The following is a 12,784-nucleotide window of genomic DNA, read 5'->3' as shown; positions in this document are numbered from 1 at the left end:
AGGGACTATGTACCTTGGGCTGAACTGTATGTACACAACAACAGGGTCACTGGCCAGGAGGGCTGCCCAAACAAGTCACTGGGAATGCAACTGAAGGTTATAGAGTGAAAGAAAAGGGTGGACTCTGGCTGTCACACCCTAGTGATCTCAGAGCAGCTTTTGGACCACTGCAGGCCCCCAGTGGGTCACTTCTTCTACCCAGAATCCACCAGTGCCCTCTAAACTGCTTTAGGTGGTTCACAGGTGTGATGTACACCTAAGATTCCAGCTACTCGAGACTGAGGCAGGTGAATTGGAAGTTTGAGGCCAGTCTGGGTAGCACGGTGAGTTCAAGGCCATCCTTGCCAACTTAGGCAAGTTAGGAAAGCCCTGTCTGAAAATGAAAGTAAGATGCAGGGCAATAGGAGAGTGTTTGCCTCGCTCGAGGCCCTGGCTTAACCAGTTTAGAAAAGAAAAGTCATGTGGCCTCCAGAATTTCTAGCTTAAGCAACTTCCCATTCCCTGTTATTAGATTGCTCATCACCAAAAACTTCAGCCCTGGAATCAAGACTTGAATTGCCACAGAGCTGTAGCTCAGTGCTATTAGAGAATATGCTGGATTCATGCCCCAGGACCAATAACAAATGACAACGGAAGCATGAAACAAAGATGTGAATTCAGTACACAGCGCCCACATGGTGGCTTATGATTGTCTCTAATTTCAATTCTAATGAATGCACTGCCCTCTTTTGGCCTCTGTGAGCACCAGGCATGTACATGGTACACATACATACATGAAGGCAAAACACTCATACACACAAAAGAAAAGTAGATAAATCTTTAAGCCCCACCCCCAAATCCCTGTCTCAGGTTTCCAGATTTAGCAAGTGAAAATATAGAACACCCCCACACACTGAATACAAACTTTTGGTAAATAATACTTTGTAAACACAGATATGTCCAGTGCAATGATTAATGTGGTGGGTCATGAGAAAGTCAACACTTGGTTATATATACACCAACACTTAAAAAAACAAAACTAAACAAAACTTTGTTTCTCCAAAATGCAAATGTAGCTAGGCTCTTAATGTGACTTCCTGAACTACTACAAAATAGCCCAGAGCATTAGGAAGGCTGCCAAATCTGTATGCTGTGTGTGTGTGTGTGTGTGTGTGTGTGTGTGTGTGTGTGTGTGAGAGAGAGAGAGAGAGAGAGAGAGAAAGAGACTCTCCCTCTCTGTGTATATGTGTGTTCAGGTTGGTCTGGTACTGCTGTGTATTCAGATGCTTAATACTGGCCCTCAAGATCTGGTTGCAGTCCAGACAAACACATTCTCACACACACAAAATGATGTTGTGTAAACTTTGCTCGTTTTTTATTCTCTGACTGGTTAAATAAAAGTGTGAGGTAGAAACTTAAGGGTTCTTTGGAGAGTCAGCTGTGTTGGATGGTGTTTTGCTGGGGTAAACACGTGACCGAGTGTTTTCCTGAAGTGGACACAGGTGAAAGGCTAAGGCAGACTCGTGAAGAAACATTTCGTTGAAGCAGACACAAGTGAAAGGATGTTCTGCTAAAGCAAGCACGTGAAAGGATTCTTCGCTAACGGCAGGTATGTATTGGTCCTGTATTTGAGCTCCATTTGTCAGGACTCCATAGAGAGAAATGCACCAAAAAAAACTTCTGGTGGTGTGCCTTGTCGCTTATGAGGACTCCGGCTGATTGGTGGTGTGACGTCAGCGGGAGCAAGACAACCGAGCTGAGGCTGAGCTGAGGCTGAGCTTGGCTTGCTTATAGAGTGAGCTGTGCGACACTTGATGATCTCGAGTCTTCACTGATCTTTGCTTCGCTGAGAGAGGCGTGGCTGAGAACTTCTCCTGGCAGTTCTGCTGGTCCCTCCGATGAACTTGTTTCCAGGCTGAGGCCTGGCTGTCTCTACTAGGAATGTCACCGCTGCTGATTTGTGTTTACAATCCCAACTCCACTGAACTGGACTACTGGCATAGCCCATAAAATGTTTGTGAATGGATCAAGCTGCCACTACTGACCTATGAACTACACTGCCAATATCCTGACAACATAGATGGGAGTTGCTCCAAAGAACCATTTCTAAACAGGTCTACTAACACCCCCCCCCCATCCTGCCTTTTCCATTACCTCTGGTAGGTGATGGGCTAAAAGAGAGGTTAAAACACTTAAGAACCATCATTAAAAATAAAGTTTAAGACTGGGCAGTGGTGGCCCATGCCTTTAATCCCAGCACTTGGGAGGCAGAGGCAGGCAGATTTCTGAGTTTGAAGCCAGCCTGGTCTACAGAGTGAGTTCCAGGACATCCAGGGCTACACAGAGAAACCCCCGTCTCAAAATAAATAAATAAATAATAATAAAATAAAATAAAATTACAAAAGTGACTGATAGCCACTTACTGGGGAGAATAGAGGTGGGGGGGGCTTCAGTTCCAGGTTGGGGATCTCAGGTAGTGAGCAGGAGAGAGGGGGGGTCCAGGATGGAGATGGGATGGACCAGGATCACGTGGCCGAGAGATGTGCACCCTGAGGACAGACGGCTGGAAAGCAGCCAGTTTAGCATAGAAACATAGTTTAGGGGTAATCACTCAGCAACTCTGCTAAAGCTGATTAAATAAGTTGCTAAGACTCTGCCTAAGTCATTCAGGGGCTAGCTGGGTCACACTAAGAACCAGTAGTTACTAAGTAACAACAACAATGTGTGTGTGTGTGTGTGTGTGTGTGTGTGTGTGTGTGTGTGTGTGTGGCGTGGTGTGTAAGTTTTCCTAGGGAGATGGCCTCTTATCCTGGGATGAGCAGACTTAGACGTCGTCCTCTTACCCTCCAGTTTACGTATACCAAAAGCAAAATCAGTTCCTCCCACCCATCCTATCACTTTCTTCCTCTTTCCCTCTATGAATTTTGAATCTGAAGTGGGGCGGAGAACCAACGTTTGCTGGGTACCTATCTCTTGCTGACCCATTCCTTCCTTGCTTCCACTTAAAAGGCACCCACGGTACTGTCCGTTTCACAGCCGAGGGTGGTAGGCTTAATGGACCTTGAGTTATAGATGACGAAACTAAAAAAGGGCGTGGCTCACTGGTAGATCGATCACTCCCCCAGCATGCGTAAAGTCCTGTTTTTTTTTTTTATCTCCAATATCAAAACAATAACAGCAAAACCAAACCAGGAACCAAAAATACTGGTAACCCAGAAACCCAACTGTACATGTTCCCAAGATATATGTGCCCTGACTAAATCTTCTCCCTCCGGTTCATAGCATAGTAGTAAGGGTGCCGGTCTGATTTTATCTTTTTCCCCTCTGTGAGTGTGTGCCTGTGATATATGCTTGTATGCATACACATGTATGTGCATGTGTGGAGACTATGTGTCAATATCTGGTATCTTTTTCTGTCACACTTCACCTGTTGTTTTGTTTCGTTTTTAAGATAAGGTCTCCCTGTGTAGCCATGGCTGGCCTAGAACTCACTGTGTAGACCAGGCTGACCTCTAACTCATAAAGACCCATCTGCGTCTGACTCCCCAGGACTGGGGTCTGACTCCCCAGGACTGGGATCAAATGCGTGTATCACCACACCAAGCTTTGCCCTGTTTTTTGAGTCAGCATTTCTGAATGAATCTAGAGCTCACAATTTTGGCTAGATTAACTGGTCAACGAGCCCCCAGATATACCTGTCTCCTCACCCCACACATCCCTTGGGTGACAGGTGTACTCTGACACATCTGGTTTTGACCTGGGCGCTGGAATCTAGACTTAGGCCCTCACAGTTGTGTATCAAGCGCTTCATCCCATGCGTCTCCTTGGCCCCTTAATCTTATCGTTGACACAGGATCTCGCTATGTAACTCAGACTAGCCTCAAACTCCAAACTTGCTCCAGTCTCCATGCTCTTCCTGCATTTGAGGACAAGGTTAAGAACCAAAGTAGGTGGCCTTTGCGAGTGACCACTAGGGGTCACTTCTCACCCACAGTGGTTCTGGAGCTAGGATTGAGATCCATCCTCACAGGCCGGTTACTGACAGGAAAGGGATAAGGGGGAAGGAGATGGGAAGCTGGGGGCTTGGGTGGGGGGGAAGAGGCTGGGATACAGAAAGAGCAATGCAGGATGATGCGAGTCCCTTAGAAGGAGAGGACAATGCCCTCTATTATCCATATGGATGGCTGAAATGGAAAGAGAATTCTAAGACTTCCTCAAGGTGAGAGGAGATGGTGGTGGCACCCCCAAACCAGACCGTCCACCAACTGCCTCAACTGCAAAGTTTACTTTCCTCCTCAGTGGTCTGGCCTCCAAACTGTCGGACGCAAGCTCATGGAGCTTCAGCTTCAGGCACCATCATTTGCTCAGACCTCTTCTAAAGGCCCTGGCCATTAATCACTAAATGTTTGGAATCTGGTACTCTTTTCCTTAAAGGGGCCTCTCCATTAGAAGCATCAAGCCCCATGGGTCCTGGCTTTAGCCCCCACTGGCTCCAGTACAGAGGGCTTAAAGGGAGAGGAAAAGGAGGCCAGGGGTTCCAAAGGAAAGTACCCGCCCCAAGACTAACAAGGGAGGGGCTTCCTGTGGGAGTTTGAGGGTTCATTCAAGGGCCAAAGACCCCAGCAGCTACTTAACTGCCAAGGGGTGAAGAATTATGGGGCCATCAGAGGTGAGGGAGTCTGGCCTGAAGGTTCCTGTGGCTGGCAGTAGTTTGCCTGTATCTTTACAGACAGACCTGCCCCATCCTGTTAGCTGCTTTCTGAATAAACAATAGTCTTGCCAACCATTGTGTCGATTCTGAAAGAAGGAGGGGAAAAAAAGAAACCTCCAGAAGGAAAGTTATAGACTCCCTGAGCTGTGAACTTTGCAAAGGGATAAATGATAAAAGTACCAGGAAGCGACCCGCTTGCAGTTCCAGTATCTATCAGTCCTTGGTTAGCCTCCATTTACCTTTCCCAACACCTGAGGTCACAAACTGCCCCAAATCCCATCCCACAGGATTTGAGATCTGAGTTCAAGAGCTTGGCTGCCTTGCCAATAATTTCCTTTTACAAAACTAGTCACTTTCGAATTTGGTATACTGTGCAATGGGCAAATGGACCTGGTTCTGTGAGGAGTTTGCGGGGGAAGAGGGCAGGATGGGGAGAGAGGGAGCGATAACATTCCCACATAACAGCTGGGAGGCGGCCTCACTTGACTCCGGTGTCTCCCTGAGCCAAGGAGGGAGTGAAAGGGAAAAGAGCGGGGATCAAAAGAGGGTCCAGAGGCCTTATAAAAGGTTAGCCCAGAGTCCAACTAAATGGTCTGCCAGCTTTGGAGACTCCACCCCTAACAGGGTGCTCTTTGCTACTGCTTCAATAAACACCTGTCTTGCCTCTTCTGCGTCTTTACTCCCCTTGTCCTCGGGCCTTCAACACTTTGTCCACCTCTGAGAGACCTAGGATATCTGGCAAGGCAGCCATGGCTCGTGGTACCGTTCCATAACGTGATGGACAGTTCCGTTTGGGAGCTGTGACGGGTTCAGGGATCAAAGTTCAAGCAATATGCCCAAGGCTAGGGGCAGAAGACTTGAGGAACCTAGGGGCTCTCTGGTTATTAAATGAACCACAGTGCTGTAAGCCGGCTGGTCCCAGCAGCGGACAGGCACTGCTCAGAACTGCCTGCTTCTCTCCCAACTCCACATCTAGTGATTTCAAGCTGGCACTTAAAATTGGCCAAGGTGAAAGTACTTATATAATTGAAACTGGCAACCACCACAAATCCAGGCCCTCCTCTCCAGAACTGTCAGGCATTTACCAGATCCTTGTGCCACCTCTAGCACACCTCGCACCCAAACTGCCAGCAGTCTCCGTATTTGTCTACGCATGGGCACACAGAGAGCACCTGTGTGTGTTCCCCATTACAGTCAGCAAGCTTCCTTGTTCTGCTACGCCGACATTTTAAGTACTTTCCTACTTATTACATCTCGATCCCAGATAGTTATCCAATTTCTTTCTTTTATAATCTGTAATTGCCCTTCATCCTTTTGGGGGATGCCCTTGAACTAGGAACTACGTGTCCTATGTGCAAAATCTTCTGTGGCAATAATCCAGTCAGGATAGCCAATTACCCTGTCTTTCCACACGTGAGTTTATATAGAGACCACCACCGACTAACGGCGCAGTATCATTCAAATGGAAACTGGGTCATGATTTGCTGTCTGGGCTCCTTTGCAATGGTAGAGACGGCTGCATTGGCCTCAGCCCATGTCCTGACTAGTGTTCTTCCAAGGAGCTCAAAGTCCTTGCAGAGTCCCCACATCCTGTCCCTCTAGGACACTGAGGAGTTTTACCTGAGCGTCTTTGTGTCAGATGGAGAGGAACAGGCAAAGAGAAGTCACCTGGCCTGCTCAGGCCAGCCCCAACGATGGCTACCTCAGCATGAAAACCATTAGCTTCAAGATATAACATGGGAAAATATACAGGAGGAAATGGCCACCCACATGCCCACTTCCTGCCGAGGACTCCCATAATACATAATTTGAAGTACTGGAGGCATTCAGTGGTACAATACTTGACGAGCATATGCAAATACCTAGATTCAGTCATCACACACACACACACACACCAGGGGGATAGGAGAACAGTGCTGGCTATAAGGGTACACCCCTGTAATCCCCACTGTAATTGGAGGTTTAGACAAGAGGATCTTATGTTCAAAGCCAGCCTGAGTGATGTAGTGACACCCTGTCTCAGTAAACTAGAAAAACAAAACAAAACAAAACAAATCCCACCGTACAGCTCAAAAATAGTTGATTTAAAATTTTAAAACTTTAAGTCAAGTTGCACAGCAGGACTTATAAGGAAGAACACCCCCCTGCCATGCTTCTGCCTACAGCTCCCTTCTTCTAAACCTGTCCGCCAAAGCATCTCTTTATAAGACTCATAACTTTGCTCTGTAGGTCACTATCTTCAAGGTGGATGACTGTAATAATGAGTACAGTCACTTCATTTGGTTTCCGTGGTGTATTTATGTCTAGAACAGTGGTTAGCACATGGTAAAGATCTGTTGAAACCACACTCTCCCCTCCCATCTGTGCTGGAGTTTGAACCCAGTGCTCTTAAGCTTCGCTTCCAACCCTAATCGCTTTTTGACTCACTCATTGGCCTCCGGCTTCACAAGATCCAATAGAGTAACCACATTTCCATCTTAGGTCTCCAACTGCTTCAAGGTTCTGCCAAGGTTTATTAGTTCTCTGTGATGCTGTTTATGCCTTTGTTTCTTCTACCACAACTACAGATGATATCTCTGGAGTCTTAGCACTAAGATTTTTGATTGCTGAGCCAATCCGCCTGACTCAAGGGCCCACACCCTTCCACTCTACATTGAACATCCCACGGGGATCACTTCTGGGCCAGAGTTCCTCTGCATAATTAGAGGAGACATTTTTACAACAATGGTCAGTGGGAATAGAGTGTGGACTAGAGCCATTCTTGGGCTGGCACCTCTCGAGAAAGAGCAGATGGAAGATGATGGACGGAACCCTTGCTAGCTTAGTGCTAGGGTTGGGCCTGCAGTTCAGTGGTTCCTCATGCATGGGGCCCTGGGTTCAGTTCTCAGCACTGCATTAAGTAGAGCTCAGAGGCATCTGGAAAATGTATAGGCCCTCAGACCAGGGCCTGGATACATAGCTTAGCATAGAGCATTGGCCTAGCATGTAGAAGGCCTTGTTTGTTTGTTTGTTTGTTTTAAAGGGTCAAGAAGATAGATCAGAGAGTAAAAAGGTACCTGCCACTAAGTCTGATGACCTGAGTTTGGTCCCCAGAATCTACATGGTAGAAGTTAAGAACCAACTGCTCTGACCCCTATTTTCCCACATGACACATATTACACACACACACACACACACACACACACACACACACACGAGTTTTTAAACGTAACTTTTAAAAACCTCAGATTTTTGCTCACAGTCTCCTGTTACCCAAAGTGGTTTCTTACCTTTTTCACAAACCAGAACTTGCACCTTACAATAAAGTTCGTTGGACCTAAGAAACCGGTAGGCACCTTGCATGATTCACCTCTACTATTGTTGAGCCCTGCAAATGCCATCTATGGGTGTCCTTGGCATGCCATGAAAAGGAGGGTGGGAGGCCAACCTAGCCCTGGCATAAGCCTGAATGTGGGTTACACCAAAGGAAGTCCTGACTCCTGGATCAGAGGAGGAAAGAAATCAGGCGAGGCCTTTGTTTTCTAAGTGTTGGCTGGCACTGTGTGCACAAAACAAACACTGTATTGGTGTCTTAATACAGACTTCTTGTTTGTATCCTTTCTCCGCCTACTTCCAGAAGTAGAACAGCATCTCTGGTGTTTTATCTGTATTTCCTCATCCCCGGCCCCTCCCACTCTTTGTTCTTAAAGGTACACACTCTGTGGATCTCAAGTCTTTGGCCTTAGGCAGTACTCAGGGGAGCAACAGCCTCCCAAGGGGCTCCACACCTCAAAACTCTGAGGACCAGCCTTTGCCCTGTCTTTGACCCAACCTCATCAAAAGGCTCACTCACTAATAGGCCCAAACGTGTACACATGGTGCTGGAAGGTATCGCCCCCTCTCCTGCTAAACCACTAGATTACATTCCTAAAGCTAGCTCCCAAGGTCTGTTCCCTTATTTGGCCACTGCCTTATGCCTGACTAAAACACCAAGGTCCAGTAATCAAAATCCATACTTTGGCTACTCTGGCTAACAGGTCCAATCAGGACTTAGCAACTCATCAGAACACACACTAACCCATTTTCCTCCTTACAAACCCAGTCCTGCAGAAACACCTGCTGCTGCCTTTGTCAGATCCAGAGGCAGACACTCACCTGTACCCCCACCCACCCCTCTGGGGTAATAAATATCCTTTGTGCTGAGAATTTTGTGTCTGGGTGTGTTCTGTGCAGACTCAGGACCCCCTTATACTCATCCCCATGGCTCAATAGGGGCATCCAGCTCTCTGCCCATTGCCCCACACAGCCACCTGTCCATCTCCAGTTTTTATCCATTGTCAGTGGGACCCTGTCAATGTTTGCTGTGCCTTTTGTGCAACTTGTAGAGACAGTACATCCACTAGAACACCGTAGGAAGCAATAAGGTTAGCCAAATTAAACTTCCTTTCCCCTTATAAAGTCATGTCTAGCAGCACCTGGAATACCTCCTTATGCAAATGAGGCATCCCCAACACTCTGGCCTGGACCAATGATATACACTCACCACCCCAAGATTCAAATAGCCAAAGGTTAAATAGCCTTCCTGCCCATTAAAGAAGCTGCTCACTGAAGCCGTCTCTGGACGAGCTTACTTGCTGCCTGCGGTCTCCATCACCCCCGACCCCAACTTTGGCGAAATAAGTTTTGATATAACCTGTTTGTAATTTTTTGTAAAGTTTGTCGTACTCATCATTCTTAAAATAACAGGTTCCGGGTCATGCCAGATGTGAAGAAGGCAAACTGTGAAAGTATCCACTTGAGAGTAGAGAAATACAAATAGGTACTAAGAGTGATGGGCCAGAAGAGATGGCTCATTGGCTAAGAACAGTGGCTGCTCCTTCAGAGGACCAGGAGTCCATTCCCAGTACCCTCATGGCAGCTGAAAACCATCTGGAAGGCCAGGCCCAGGGGATCAACACCCTCTTCTGGCCTCCACAGGCACTGTACACACATGGTGCACAGACATGCATGCAGGTAAAACACTCATATACATAAAAATTTTAAAAGAACACCAATGATTGCTGTGTGTGGTAGTGCATACTTTTAGTCTTAGCACTCAGGAAGCAAAGGCTGTGAGTTCAAGGCCAGACTGATCAACACAGCCAAATCAAAAATGAATGAAAAAGAGTTCGTGATTGAAAACCATATATCATAGCCTTTTAGATTTTTTTTTGGGGGGGGGGAGGTCAAGACAGGGTTTCTCTGTATAGCCCTGGCTGTCCTGGAACTCACTTTGTATTCCAGGCTGGCCTCGAACTCAGAAATCCGCCTGCCTCTGCATCTCGAGTGCTGGGATTAAAGGCGTGCGCCACCATGTCCGGCTGCCTTTTAGGTTTTATTTCATTATTTTGAGGTCCTGGGGATTGAACCTAGGCCTTCACATAGGCTAAGCCAGTGTTCTTCCACACGACTGTATCTACCCTCCCACAGCAAACACACTTTTACTTTTCATTTATTTATTGGTTTTTGAAACAGAGTCTCAGGTAGTCCAGGCTGGCTTCAGCATCGTTATGTAATCAAAGATGGACTTGAACTCCTAATCTTCCAGCCTCTAACTCCTTAGTGCTATATTATAGGTCTAAACCAGTATATTCAGTCTCCATCTTTTATTTTGGCACAGGCTCACACTAAATCGCCAACTTTAAACTCCTCTGTAACTCAAGAAAACTTTTAACTTGTGATCCTCTTGCTTCAGCCATATATATATATATATTTTTTTTTTCCTCTATCTGCTGATATACCAGCTCCTAAAATTTTTGGACTCTTCAAAGTGATGAACGTCTTATTTGCTAATGAGATGATGGTGGTATGCAGCCTCTATATTCTTGCAGGATGGTGGCTGGTCTGGGCCCAGGTGTGACTAGAAGGCTGGACTTACAAGCCCCCCTTCTCAATTTCTAGGCAGGGAACTAGGACTGTGGCTGGAAGTTAAGTTGATCACCAGCGGTCAATAATCGACTCTTCTGGCCTTGTATAAGGATATCTCTGTGGTATGCGTGTCGGGGTCCAGCTGTGGTTCCAATTCTTCCATTTCCTCCCTCTCAGGGTGACCAGACACAGCTGCACACTGAGCTGGAAGGATGAAGTGGGGTATGGAACCCGTAGGGCCTATAGGATCCTGGTCTAGCTGGAAATGAATGATGAATGCAGGGGTAGTGGGGTGGTGGTAGAAAAGGCCTTTGAGGATCTTAGTGTTACAGCTCTTTTAGACAAAAGCCTTCTCTGATGATCTTAGCTTGTGCGCGCACCTTTACTGGGGGTGAATCAGGGATATATATATCTCCCTGGAGAGTGGGAAGAGGCTCTTCTTAGGGCGAAGTTTCGTTGGCTGAGGTTTAAGGTTCTGGGGATACCTCATTGCAGGAGAGGCATTCCAGGCAGTTGAACCTGTGATTTCACCAAGAATTACATGGCATTCCTGAGGTAGAAGATTGGGGTAGGGATCCTCAGACCAGGTGGAGACAAGGAAGGCCCCACTATGAAAAGGTAGTCCTCCATTTTGCGCCACGTTTAGGAAAGCTATCCTGACGTGGTAGACTACAACCTTAGTATCGAGGTGCGGCATGCCTCCACAAAACCCCCAGAGGACAGGGTTTGAAGAACTTCCAAGTGGCTGACCAACATGGAGATTCTGATGGGTGGGGAGGGTATGGAGGATCTGAACCCCTTCCTCTGGGTTTTACCCCCCCCCCATCTTAATGTGGCACTACTTAGCAGGAGCCTTTGGTTTCTTCATTTTTGTTTTGTTTTATGGTGCTGGAAACTGAACCCAGACCTTGGTCATGCTAGGCCAGCGCTGTACCACTGAGTGACACCAGCAGCCTTTCTAATATCTTTCATTGGTGTTCTATTATTTACTTATGTGCACACACATGTGTGTGCCGAATGGACAGAGAGGACAACTTGCTGTCGTTGTTTCTCTCCTTCTACTAACTGAGTCCTTAGGGTTGAACTCAGCTTGTGTGTCTTGGCAGAAAGTGTCTTATCTCACTGAGCCACCTCAATGGTCCCTTCATTTTTATTTGTATGTGTTTATTTGTTTTAAATGTTTTTTTTTATTAGTTTTAAATTATGTGGACGTGTGTGCGTCTGTGTACGGGTATGCATGTGGGTGCAGGTGCACTTGGAGGACAGGATCCCCTGGAGCTGGAGTTACAGGCAGTTATGAGCTGCCTTGTGGGTGCTGAGAACCAAACCCTGGTGCCCTGAGAGAGTGGCGAGTGCTTTTAAGCAAAAGCCACCCCCCCACACACACACACCTTCTCATTCTGTAACGAAGACTGGCATGGACCTCATTATGTAGCCCAAGTCAACTTCCAGCTCCTGGCAATGCTCCTGCCTCCCAAGTGCTGGGATTGTGAACATTTGCCAACACATCAAGGTGTCCGATTGTTACTTTCGTAATGAACCAGTAATCCTAAATGTTCCCCTGAGTTCTATCTATGAGCCACTCCAGCAGACTAACAGAAGCTGAGAACAGGGTAGTAGAACCTTGGCTTAAAGCCTGTCAGTCAAAAGCACAAAGGAGACAGCTTGGGGTACAGCCACTGAACTGGAGAGGATAGCAGTAGTCTGGGGGACTGAGCCTGTGGGGTCGGAGCAGAGTCAGGACACAACAGAACCAGAGGATAACTGTTGCAGGTAGAATTGCTTGCTTAGCGTCTGTGGGAGAAAACCCCAACATTTGCTCACTTTCTTCCGGCGGTTGTTGTGTAAGAGCAGAGGAACTGGGTTTGCTTACTCCTGTACGTTGTCCCAGGTCTTCACACTGTGTGCTGTTAAACTTATGCAACAGCTTAGCCCCACACAAAGGACTTCTGTTTGCTCTCTCATCACACGTAAATCTTGTCAGTTTTGTAAACAGACATATGCCATTTTAACAATAGGCTGATTTGCAGTCTTGTTTGAGTGATGTTCCGATGGTTTCTGTGTCTACTAAGTCCATTAGATATAAAAACTCATCAATTTGGAAAGTGAGATCTTGTTTTAGGAGGAAAAAAAAATTTCAATACTAGACTAGGCCCTGTGACTTGTTTGAAAAGGACAATAAACCAAAAATAAACAAACAAGCCAAAA

This window comes from Mus pahari, chromosome 14, assembly GCF_900095145.1.
Source record: "Mus pahari chromosome 14, PAHARI_EIJ_v1.1, whole genome shotgun sequence".
In the NCBI taxonomy this organism is placed as follows: Eukaryota; Metazoa; Chordata; class Mammalia; order Rodentia; family Muridae; genus Mus; species Mus pahari.
The sequence above is the reverse complement of the archived record's forward strand: the minus strand, read 5'-3'. Positions refer to the sequence as shown.